The 13310-nt window shown below is 38.5% G+C and overlaps 1 protein-coding gene across 9 annotated transcripts in view; it reads left to right on the forward strand.

Moving 5' to 3' along the window:
* Positions 1-13310, forward strand: part of ZNF521 (zinc finger protein 521) — a 237488-nt gene that overhangs the window by 3138 nt on the left and 221040 nt on the right. The gene's annotated exons all lie outside the window — the stretch shown is intronic.

Raw genomic sequence — 13310 nt, forward strand, 5'->3', positions numbered from 1 at the left:
CCTTGAATTTACTGCCTTACCTGCTGCTGCCGTCTGTGTCTAGTTTGCCGAAGTTTGTGCGGTTCAGTAGTGCTTTTGTTTGGCATCTTGTGAAGAACAAACGAGCCGCTCTTCCCTTACCTTTTAAAAATGACACCACAATGAAAGTTCTGTTGCTTGGGTGCGCACTTATATTCCGAGCTTCCCAGGGAGGATTTATTTACGCGCGCCTAAGAGTTTTAGAGCCAGTAGGAGAGCGACCAATTAGCCCTATTTGCAAAAAAAAGCTGCTGGGAAAGTTTAACTGAAGGGTCGCCTTAGACCTGCAAGTATTTAAGTGCAAAGGAATAGACGTTCAGGATTAATTGGCAAATAGGGGAAACTGTTCTGTTAGACATCGGAGGTGCTTTACTCCTGGTTATTTGTTAGATGCGTTGCAGAGGGGAGGTTTGTTTCAAGTATCTTCCTGTAAGCATCACACTTAAAACAAAAGATACAGCTTCCATTTTCTGTGGAGGTATGGGCTTTGCCTGCCTTATGTACCGGTAGCCTGGGAGTCCCTAAAATAAGAAAACAGCAACATTGTAAGATTCAGATGGAGCAGCTTGGGTTTGCTGACAATGAACTACTGACTTAAGAAAACCACTTAATGCTCTGGGTAGAGATGACAGAGGTTTCTTCACAGTGTCTTATTTACTATTTTTCAACTAAACCCAGGCAGTAAATCAATCATCATCTGTAATTATTGCTACAGTAATTACCTTTGGGGAGTAGGTTATCATTCTTGGTGGCCTTTGTTCAAATATCTTTTTCATTTTCCCTGTTTTATTTTTCTTGAATCATGTCCATTTTTGAGTGGATTAATGGCATTCTGAAAGCAGTCCGATTGTAAGATTTCTGCAAGGGCTGATAGTGCGATTCATCAGAGAAGTTGAAAGGTGCTTGCATGGACATAGCATTTAAATTCATTGATAAGAGTCTGCCCATCGATTATTACATCTTAATTTTTAGTGAACAAACAAAAGCTGTAAGTAATGTTGCCAGGAGAATTTCAACCTTACTTCCAATGCAGTGTTTATTTAAATTCCTCATTTCTTAAGTATTACTGTTTTAGTCAGTACAAAATATAGTTCTAGAGTTTAAAAATAAACAGCATTTTAAATAGCTTCTCTGAAAAACTATTATTTGAATGTATGTAAATGAGTTATTTAAACTCAGGAGTGCTGTTTTACATCTAAATAAAATACGGAATTACACATTACATTTCCAATTTGTCATGTACTTAGCAACCCTTTCTGGGGGGAAGATATAAGAGGTATTTTTGATATGTCTGTCACTTTTGATAACTTAATTTGAAACTTATATCTTAGGGGAATACTGATACAAGGCCGGTAAATACATTAAAACAAAATGACAATCGAGTTTTTTTATACGCATGAAACTAACGTTCATCTGAAATGGTGGGTGTTAAGAACTTGGTAATGACTAAATTTCTTCTGTTTCTTGAAAATACATTTTTTTGAATTACCCTGGTTTCTGTTTACATTCCTTTTCTATTTCTTTTTCTCTCTCTTCCCCACCCCACCCCCCACCCTGCACCCTCTGTTTTGGTTCCTTGCCAACTTTGGTCTGACTGTGCCCCCCCAACTCTTGCTGGTGATTGTGTCTCAGATTTGAACCTTGGAAAGAAAAAAGGCATGGCTAACATTAGATAAGCATCTCACAATTTAAAAATAATAAAAGCATCTTTCCAAGGAAAAATAAGATTGAAATTACTTTCTGTGAAAAGGACTGTCTCTTAGAAATATACTACAGGGTTGTGGCAGAAAAAAAAGAAAGTCTCAAACGGAGAGTAAATTATTGAACTTTCTGAACAACTCTAATTCGAATATCTTATTTTACTTTAGGAAGGAGGAATTAAAGTTAAACTGCTGGGCTCTTTTAGGCAGAGGAAGGATCGGTTGCATCAAACTCATCAGTCCTGACCTACATTTAATTCTACTGATTAATTTATCCCATGTCCTTTGCTAGTTTCTGAAAAAAAAAAAACCAAAACCCCAAAAACAAAACAAAACAAACCAAACCCAAAAAACCAAAAACCAAAAAGAAAAATCTATTAGGTATCATTGACCCGATCAAGATCACCTAATGCCTTTGGTGGGGAGGGAGGATGGCAAGAGAAGGGCAGGTGGGGGGAGGTAAATCAGAGATACGATACCTGTGTGTAAGCCCCAAAAGAGCCACTGTGCAAATGAACAGTATTGAAGAAGGGCAATTGGTAGGACTCCTTAAACTCCCAGCACCTAAGGGCAGCACCATTCCCTAAGTACAACCGTGCTTGAGACCCCCTGAGATGAGAAAGCAGGGAAGAGGGGGGAGCAGCTCCCTCCTATCTTGTTTAACTTGGCCATTTGAATGGTAAACCTTTTTTGTCACTTGGCATGCTTTGTAGAAATCACACTTAGGTTACTGACTGCCTTCCCCCGCCCTCCCCTTTCTGGTTTATGGGGTTTTAGTTTTGGGAGGGCTTGAGGTTTTTCTGTTGCCCTTACTACCGGCTTTTGATGAGAAACTTTGTTTAGCAACAAAGGTACAAAAATACAGTCACTTGCAAAGAAAACCAGCTGTTCTTTATACAAACCTGAATGAAAATGTACTTCTACTAAACACTAAACCCGAGTTTCTCTAAGCTAAAGTCAGGTAATATTCATTATGCTAAAGTCAGTCATGAAAAATCACTGAAATTGTAGGTGTTAGAGAAACCATCACACAGAAACCAGAACAGCCCCACACATTTAATAGAAGCGGTAATCTCGGAACGTGATTTATTTTTGAAAAGAAATGTAAAAATATTTTGTTACTACTTCAGAGTAAATTTTTACTCATTGTAATTTTGTATCCCACATTTGACCGCAGAAATAAAATTACTGAATTCCTAGAAAGATGAGAAGGAAAAATTTAGCGGTTGTATTTTACAAATCTATGTTCTGCTTAAAGAAGGCTTGTATCTTGAAATATTTTGGCAAGCCCGAAGCATCTCTTAAAGTTGTTCCCTCTTTTTGAGGAAACCTAGGTCCTCTTTCCATCCTGACTGAATTCACAACTGCAGCACCATTCGTGCAGAGCGTTGGTGGACTGAGTAAATATACCTGTGTTGTAATGCAACTTGTTTTCTCATCATAAATTCGAAGCGAGAGGATGTTTCTTGCAAAGAGGTGCAGGTGATGTGGGGTGGTACTGGGGAAGGTAGAACAGTAGCGGATTAAAACAAAAGTCCTACTTCATAGCAGCAATAGTTCAGAGAGAATTTGGCATTTGGATCCCCTTCAAACAGTAGCCTTTACATTTCTGTGTATCTGTCAACTATTTGAATGTTTATTCTCAGCCCCAGCCCTTCCCGGCTTCTAAATTGCACGGACTAGACTCAAAAGTCATTAGATTGTCTGCTGATTAGACTACAGTCAATGCAGCATAAACAAAAACAGCAATTAGTATTGGCATGATTTCTGTGAACTTAACTTAAAGTTTCAGTATTATCAGTCCAAAGAACTTTTTCTGAACGGGCCATTTTCAGGAACTGTGTTATTTTGGCATCATCATTTTACAGGGAGGGAACAAAAAATTTGTAAGATTCCATTTGGCCTGAAAAGCAAAAACATCTGTGCGATGTGTGAGTGGATTGCTGGCTTCTATTTGGCCATCCAAAAAAGGGCAAAAAATACGATATCGAACATAGAAGAGTACATGAAAAAAACAAATTACAAAAAGGATTTAAGATTAGCATCTTTTTATAATGGAGGCTATTTATAGTGTTCTCTTTTTACCTTGCCAAGCATGCCCCAGCTCCTTTATAGATTAAAAAAATCCGTAACAACAAAAACATCCCTAACCTTTAGTAATATTCATTGACTTTGGCAATGCATAGTGGTATTGATGGTCTTGATTAGCTGTGGGATTACAGTAATGCTACCCAGTCATTTTTGGGGCTGGCGTGAGTTATATTGACCATCACCGTCTACTTCTTGGGAGCAGGTACTATTAGGAGTGAGCATCTAAACAGCTGCATCTAAATGGCTACTGGTTGTACTGCTGCTTTCCATAAGGGTGAAACCTTGTGAGAAAGATAATATTAAGAGGCTTAGAAATACTGCATGTTTGGTTTGGTTGGATTTTGTTTTCCGGAGTCGCTGTTAACTTGTGTAACGAGGGAAGCTGTCGGTATGGAGGCACTTATTTAACGTGTGTAGGATAACATTATCCGCCATGATCTAAGATGTCTTGAAGGGCTTTATGTTGCTCTGTAATTCGTTCAGTCTAATTTACAACAGGTTTAATAGCTCTCATTTCTTTGTTCTGAAACACGATTCAGTATTTTGAAACTCACACATTTTGGGGAAGAAAAATCTTCCTTTTGAATAATCGTACGTGATGAATGGAGCTAGAAGAACTGTTAACATGTTATATAGACCATATGGATTCAGTGTTTTTTCTGTGTCAAACACTGAAAATAAGGTATTTGGAGTTGTTTTTTCAGATTGATTAAAATACAGTGTAAATGCTGATACCTTAAGATAGACCTCTTCGCATCTTTTCCCAGCTGTATTTTATGGTTTCCATCGGTTCCTGCAGGGCTACCAGAGCTCAAAATCAGTCCCAGCTGGGGGTGGGGAAAAGGCACTATTTCACTTAAATCAGAACCGTGGCATATATATGGATGTATGCATATTTTTCCCTGAAGGGACAAAATACAGATCTACAAAGAATTAGGCCTGTCTTATCGGGTGCTGTGAAAATGTACATGTCTGTTTTCAAATATATGTTGCAGCGTGTTACTACCAAGCACTGAAGTTTTTCAGTTGCTTTCTTTATGAAAGTCAGATAGCACAAGAGGAGCTTTTAAATACTTTTAAATCGTAACGCAACACTTGGCATAGGAGTCTGACAAAAGATGAATGTGCAAATACTGAAAGAGGTGGTGAGGTTTGTTTTTGTTTTAGCTTTAATTTTAGACAACTTGGGTTCTATTTCACCTCAAGTATGAGTAATTATGCTAGTTTAGCAACTATTAGAGATGAAAGAAATTCTGTTAGATATGAGTCTCCTAAACTTCAGTAGCTTTAGTTTTAGCCGGGATAATGATCAAGGAGTAGTTAGCCATATGCCTAGGGACTATGCTGTAGCAAAAAAGATAGGGCTGATCTTGGGGGTATCCTTATTACAACATGTTATAATTAACATTTTTATTCCACCCTCCTACTTTCCAAAAAAAACCCAACCCTGCTTTACGTTCTTCTGTGCACGCATTAATAAGACTGCACAAAATTGCTCTCTTCCAATGGATTTTTGAACCAGGACCGTTGTCCTCCCTATTTACAATACTCAATACTAGTTAACAGTGGTCACACTTTTTTATTGCCACTTCACATTCCTTCCGTTTCAAACACTTTTTCCCTCCATACTGCATAATTACTGAGAAAAAGGCGCAGAGGATTTTTTTTGTCCCCTCCTTTTTCAGGATTTAGTCTAGGTTATCCATGTTCTTCTGGTGTATGCACATTTGAGCCTTTTAGAGCCTTTTAGATTATCCTTTAGCTAGAGTGATGCCGTGCATGCTATACCACAACTTTTCTTTGTACAGTTGAATCCATATAATGTGTTCTAAGAAGGGTTGTAGGATTGTTACCAATTCTGCACAATTAATGCCATCTGAAATTTTTAGATTTCGGGGGCATGTGTTTTTGTTGTGTGGTTTTCCCCACTCTTTTTTATCATGAAAGCAAGAGAGAGGGGTGTTTTTTAAGTGATTGATCTGATACTTTCGCTTTTAAATATAGGTGCAATTAGGTGCGATTTTTCTTACCAAGGTTAGGATTTTTAGTCCTTCAAGATTTTTCAAAGTCATTTATATATCTGTTGGTATAGTGACTTCCCCCCCCCCCCCCCCTTTCTTTTTTAATGTGATAGGGGCTTACTATAGTTGCTTTAAAAACAGAGTATTGGTAACTAGTTAGTCTTCTTACAAATTTGGAAGTACTAGTCGTTAGTTAATCAGCCTCTTGGCTGAAGCAGAACACCTTTTTGCTCTGAGGATGAATGGATAGGATGTTGACAGTGAGGGTATTGGCGTTTTCCCCCCTTCCCAAACCCCATTTTTGGAGAGCTTATGCTCTCATGCAAGGCAATAACCTGCAAGAGGAATTCTGTCCGTACCTAACAGGAAGTGCGAAATCTCTCTCCTAGTTTCTTGTACAGGCGCTTGGTGTTACACACGAGCATAGTGCACTTTTATGTTTAAATGTCCTGGTTAACTGCACAATAGATGGCTTTTGTATACAGTCCCTGAAACTTGTCGTGTCCTTACTATTATTAGGTTGTGTTTTGCCAGGAAAATATATTTCAAACAATGAATTCCAGGATAATTGCTTTTTTAGTTTGATTTTTTTGTTGTTAACTTCTTTTGATAACCTATCAAATTCAGCTTCCATGATTGACTCATTAACTTCTTGAAAGGAACTTTAAAAACAAAAATAAAATACCTGCTGTGTTGCTGGATGAGATGACATGATGTAGTGAGGCAGTGTCCTTGGGAAGACTAGGCTATGCTTTGATCAACAAAACTTTCTCTGGCATCGAATTACGATGGCTGGGTTTTTTTTCCCAGACAGAGTCAAGTGAATTTCTAACTTTGATAGTGGCAGGAGGAAGGAGGAGGGGGTGGGGAAGTTAATTATTTTCCACCTCCAAAGAATACAATTGCGAGGAAGGAACTTTCTGATTCACTTGTTCCAGGACAACAGGATGTCAAGATCCATGCCTGATGTAACGTTTTCACTACGAAGATGGGAGGAGGAAATGGGTTGCTATTGGTCTGTGTGTACAACTGCAGGGAATGCTGTGTGTTACGTGACTTATAAAGAACTACAGCATAGGATGAGATTCGGTTAGTGATTTCTGGTGAATCGGTTGAGCAGAGGAGTTGCTCGCCACATACAAATGTAAATCAATGAAGAAAGGTCAGAAGGCTCTAAGGCTAGGTCCAAAAAAGGGGGCTTGCATCCTGTAAGATGCTAGTGCTGTACTGCTTAGTTTTCAGGTGTCTGGTTGCCTAGTGGAATAGTTATCTTGCACCAGGTGCTTGTATTCTTTATGTAATTCATAGGTAGTTTAGAGGTTTATGAATATTGTTGAGTAGGACCTACCTTAAGGAGATAATAGGAAAAACTTGGAAAGAATAGCGTGTCTTAGCTCCTCCCCTGTTCTAAATGTGTGTGTCTGTCTTAGTGCAATAGCGTATCTCATAGTATCCAGCTTTTTGGAGATAGGGGTCAGGTGGTTCCTCTCCTCCCAGGTTAGAAGGAATTGAGGGGTTGTGGTGCTGCTCTTCCTCTCCTCTTTACTGAAGAGGGAAAGTTATCTGCTCCCCTAGCATGTGAGAGGTGGGAGTTATGTTCTGTGCTTTGTCTGAGGGTGTTTGATTCTGTCTCACGGGGAGTACATCAGTCATTACACAGCAGTATATTGTGCTATGAGTGCGTTGCCCTTTTTTTTTTTTGTCAATGACGTTTCCCTTTTCAAAAGTGTAATTAAGTATTTGTTGGACAAGAGGGTGAGGAAGAGCATTTATACCCAGGACTTATGGCTCTAATGGCTTGAGTACCAATGGAGAAAGAAGAGACCTGGATCCTGGTCTGCCAAGTACTTACTGCCTTATTACTTCTGATGAATTATTTCAGTGAAACTAGAACTGAAGTCCATATGTCCCACTTCCCATATGGGTACCCTAACCACAAGGATAAGGTATCATGCTAATTCTCCTTCTTTCTAGTTCAGTGAATATTGTAGATGAGATATGGCAGCTTCAACAGCAATGAATGAGTGCGCCTCAAGTCTGTGGGTAAGTGCTCTTTGTTAGGAAGCTCATGACATGAGTACAAATCCTTCTGATAGAAAAGAAAGTCGAGCTGGTGCCACCCACATCCTGGGTGAGTGATCTAACCAGTGCATGTGGGCACCAGGGGCAAAGGAAGAGGTATTTCAACGTACACATTTTCTGCCAGTATTTTGCAGCAACCAGAGAGGGTATGTAAACTGTGAAAAAACAGCCCATGAGACTGCGCCCAAAGCCAGGGCAGGCAGGAAAATAATTATTCTTCCACTAGCCAGCTGGGGTGGGGCTTTGGTTTGATTTCAGCATTGAACTGCGCAGTACTGGAAAAGCCTGGATGATAAAACCATAGGTACTGCCTGACCCGAGTGGTGTCTAAGCAGAACTTCTGGCAATTTAGATGCAGTGTCCCCTCACTAGTTTTTGGGCTTCTAAGTTGCTTTGTGGATATAGGTCAGAGTGCTGTTCTACATGACAGACAGTCATGTATAACAGGGCAGAGAGTTTGAGGGATCAAAAAGAAACATAAAAACCCTGGTACACAGTAGATAGAGATCTCTGGTAAATCAGGGATAATCTCAGTTGAAAGGAGGTGGGGTTTTTTGACTCAGATAAATGTAAGTCTTCAGGTAATAGAGCCAAAGCATGCAGCTGTATTTTGATTTGGTGTTGGAACAGTGTCAGATGACCCAAACTCCTCAATTTAAGTCCCTCATTTTAGGCACATAAATAAATTACTTAATTTTAAAAGGCAGTGACCTTTACTGTAGATCCTCATAGCCCTTCCTTACATCACCTGTCTTCAGACTTGTGTAACATTGGTTACTTTGATGTTCTGTGATCCATGCGTCAGTTTGATTCAGATTGGTCTCTCTTGCTGAGTTTAGGCTTTTGTAGACAGTGTTTAATGAATTTCCTGTTTTCTAAGCACAGTTGAAAATGCGGGTCCGTAGGAGTACCAGAAATTCTTAGTTATGTCCCTGTGAGAGAGTAAGAAAGCTTAGGTGGTACTTCAGTGTATTGAGGGGAATCACCCTGAAAGCATTCTTGTTAAGTTCCGGGTTTGGCGATTAGGCTTAAAATTTATCTTAGCCTTCTGTCTTTGCTCAAAATGGGCTGGATGCCCCCAGTCACACTGTCAGGAATGGAAGTGGAGTACTCAGTTTGAGATAGGCAGGACAGCTAAAAAGTCCTGACTCTGGTACTAAGAATCGACTCCCAGAGAGATTCCCTCTTGCCTTGCTGATTCTCACCATGGACCTCAATTTGACTATTTTTATTTAATTTTTTATACTTTGATCTATTATAATCTGTTACATTGCATGATAGAGAGTCTTAGGGTTGTCTGGAATTTACATGAGGTTTATAAAAAGCTTTAAGATTCTGTGGAGAAAAGTACTTTTTAAAATATATCATACTATTATTAGTTTACTTTAAACAATAAAAATATGAGTAAAAGATGCATGGTTAGGGAGGCAAAGTTAGCATTCTGGGCAGGACTAATGAATCTACTACCTCAGCTATCCAGAAGAAGATATCCCCTCCACCCCTGGCTTTGGGGTTTCTGTACAATCCTCCCTCTGCTGCAGGAAAGAGCATCTCCTGCCTTTTCTGCACACAGTGTTATGTAAAACTGGACGTCTTTAGGCTGTCACATTTGGATACTGTCATCCTTGAGATCAAGGGTTGGAAGAATATCCGAAGGATTTCTTAAGCATAATTTCTTTCCACTTAAGTGTATTTATTACTTTTATGTTTATGTGCTGCCTAGGAAAATACTTTATTTTAGCATAAGAATAATATTTTCCAACCACTGCAGTCTAATTGGGAACTCCTACTTCAGTCTTTCTACAAGAAGAACATTAGGGGAAAAAAAACCCAAGCTCAGTGTTGGGATAGACTAAAGAGAGGAGTAAAAAATATGAATGCTATGAGGTGCTTTGTCTTCTGGAAAAAGCAAATGCAAGAAGAAAAATGCTTTATATAACTGGAATCTTTTAAGGAAAATAATGATTTCCAGGTATCAAAAGAATAGTGCTACAATGCTGGGGAGGGTAGAAATAAAAAAAGGGGTATGTCAAAGCACAAAGGAAAACAAATCAGAAATACAAATTTTCATGCGTATGATTAATTGAATTCTTGTAGAGTTGCAGCTACACACACAGAACTAATTTTCAATAGACTTCTGGAATGTAGATATTTGAAATTATAATATACCGATGCATTTCTTTTTCTGACTCTGCTCCCACTGAAGTAATCGGGTGCATATACATTTGTGTGTCAAAATGGTCATCAGGTTTCTGGCTAGTAGCTGATAGATGTGTATTGGTACTAGGTGAAACCCTTCAGAAAACAATACTTTTTCAGTAGTTATAAACTTTCATGAATGCCGGGACATTATGAGGCAGCCTGAAGTGGTTGTTGACTTCCAGGAGTCACCCACTGAATTGCTGCTCACATGTGACATAGCCACGTGTGAAATCCTGTGCTCGCGTGTGTCAGCCAGAAGAGTTTAAAAGGTGAGTCTTAGAGCACCAGCGGTACCTAGGGAGAGGAGAAAGCAGAGGAGGGTGTAGCTCTAGCAGGTGGTGCATTGACATGTGATCCTGCATTTAATACTACTCTGTAACTTATTCAGTTTCAGTTTTGTATCCTGACTGAACCCCTATGGAGATGCATTTCCACAGCACATTATTGCAAAGTGCGAAACGTCATCAAAATCCATTGAATTTAATAGAGTTAGAGGGTACTCAGCACCTCCTGTAACTGGGTCTTAAATTTGCCCTCTGCTATGTGATTAATCTATCTAATCATACTTAATATCTACCTGTAGATGGTGGCAGTATGAACGTCCTCTTGGTTTTTATGTGGCCAGGAGGAGGAGGGAAAAGAGAAATAGAAAGATACTTCCAGAAATCACAGACATTTCTAGGTACTGAAATAATGGCATGCACGCTTTATTTCTGTTCTGTCTGGGTAACTCGGTAAATTGTGTATTGATTATGCTAATACAGCTGGTGTCTCTATTACTTGTCTGCAGAAATTATTCAAACATGTAGATTGAAGATGCACTTGGCAAAGTTACCATCCTAAGAAAAAGGCTTTTGTGCAAAGATGGCTTTAAATTAAATTACTAACCATATGCTAATGGAAATTTATAGATTAAGTATTGAATTATAGGCAATGCAAAGTGCAAGTTAAAAATATATGTTCTAAACTTCCTATCCCAACAGTCTTAGTTGCTATATTAGGTTTATTTTCACATCTCTCAAGGAATATGTTTTAGGAAGGGATAAATCAATAGCAATCTATTTTTATCGTTTATTTTGGGATATGTGGCTTCTCTTGCTTTGTTTAACAAGCTGAGAAGAGGCTCAGGCATTTGGGGCAGTTCTTTTTTTTCTTTTAATTTATTAACCCACCTAGAATAGAAGAAAATAGACTTTTCTCAATTATCTTTTGCTTTGATTTTATTATGGTTTGTTGTAGCTCAGAAGCCATAAATCTTAGCAAGAGTTCTCCAAAAGGTTTCCCTTTCAGTGAAAATGTCCTTTTTCACATTTCTAATTTTATCCATTTCTTTTCCATACAAGGTTTTTCCCAGCATCAACCAGAGGTGACTTGTGCTCTTCCTTAGCGTGCTAAATCTACAGATTAACTCTTCAGTGAAGGGGAATCCTGGTTAGTCAGTAGAATATGAATGTGTTTATTTTGTACTGACTTCATAAAATAATCTCCCTCCTTTATAGGCTAACCATGTGTCCCGTGAAGAGACCCTAAGCAAAAGGGGTGAAATCCTCATTGATCAGCAGGTGTTGCTGTAGAGCAGTCAGGAGATTGATTCTATTTTTGGGACCTCTATGTCAAAATTCCCACAGGTTTTCCTCATTGGCTCTCCTTGATGGTACTACTTGATTTGTTGGTTGTTTTTGGTATTTTATATTTGTTTGCTTCTGGTTTTTTTTTTTCTTTTAAAAAGAATAGTTGGTCTTAGTGTTGACATTCAGCAGCCTAAGCATCAGAGGTGCTCTGAACTGAAACCAGGGTTTGCCTTGAACGCTGGCCATACCAAAGCTGAAATGTCCTAACCTTTCATATAGATACAGCTTCAGTTTAGAGATATGTTTTTTTTTTTTTGTGGTAAAATTGTAAAAACTGGTATCTGTCCAAACCACAAGCTTTTATAACGGGGGATAAAACTGACGTGCTGGAATTCTGTTTTCCCTTACTGAGATTTTTTTTTTTTTAAATTGCTCTCAAGAAGTGTGGTGTCGCAGTTGTTGTGGCGATCTGGTCTTTTTTAGAAATTTTATTATTTGGGTTTCCTGTTTGTTTTGTTTTTCAAAAGTTGCACTGCGAAAATACATAGTAGAGGCTTGATGGTTTGTTGTTTTAAGGAACAGATAAGTCAGCTGAGAAATATTTCTGCAGCGAAAAAAACAGGTGACCTGTGGTCATAAGCACATAATTGTAGGGACAAGGAATATTGTTGCTTTCATGAAACATTACTTCAAATGTATCTAGAATGTATCTAGAACTTCAGCAGTAACGTCGCTTATTCATGATCTGGATTAATAAGCTATTGTTCTGGTTTCCTGAGGCCTCTCCTTTTACTAGTATTCTATTGCTTTGTTCTGTAGAATTTGTCTTACCTTATGCTATGATGTGGTATATGCTGTAATGAAGATGACACCCCTATGCGCAATTACAGTCCTAAAGTATCAGTAATTTTGATGTTTGAAGTAATAATAGTGCATACACACTGCTGTTCTTTCTGCATATCATCCTTGTGGCTTTTTTTTTTTCATTATATTTCATTATATTTCATGCTAGTGCTAGAGAAATGTTTCTGCTTAGCAAAATTTAAAACATCTCACTATATAGGTTCTGTTTAAAGTTGCCTTCCTCTCATGGAAGAAAATGGTATAGTTAATGTTTAAGAGAAGTTAGTGTTGGCTGCATGTCATGCTAACTTTCATAGTCAGGTGAGTTTAACTTTGGTCCAAGAGCTGAAATAGCAGTGAAGTTTTCAGGATCTGGTTGTGGAAAAGCATGAAGTGCTAATTGGGAGCTTATCTGATGCTACCAGCTGTAGCTTACTTAATGTAACAAATACTAATACTAGCACAGGAAAATGAGATGCTTTTTGTAGTTGATCTGTGCTAATGCTGAGATTTCCCTAATTCTGTGGGTTTTGCGGGGTGTTCCTTTTACCATATTTCCCCCTAAATGCTGTTTTAATTTTCCTGACAAATATGTCAGTCTAGTTGAGTATTATTAGCAAGTCTTTGTGCTGTGGCCTGTTGTGACCTACTTGGTTCTTTTGTGTCTGAGAGTCCTTGAAGGGCTTGAACAACAGTTTAGAAAGATGCTAACCACAGTTACCTGCTCTAATGCTTGTTTCCTTTTTTCTAGTGTAATAAAGACATAGTGGTCAGCCTTTGTT

The sequence above is a fragment of the Phalacrocorax carbo genome, chromosome 2 (assembly GCF_963921805.1).
Source record: "Phalacrocorax carbo chromosome 2, bPhaCar2.1, whole genome shotgun sequence".
Lineage (NCBI taxonomy): Eukaryota > Metazoa > Chordata > Aves > Suliformes > Phalacrocoracidae > Phalacrocorax > Phalacrocorax carbo.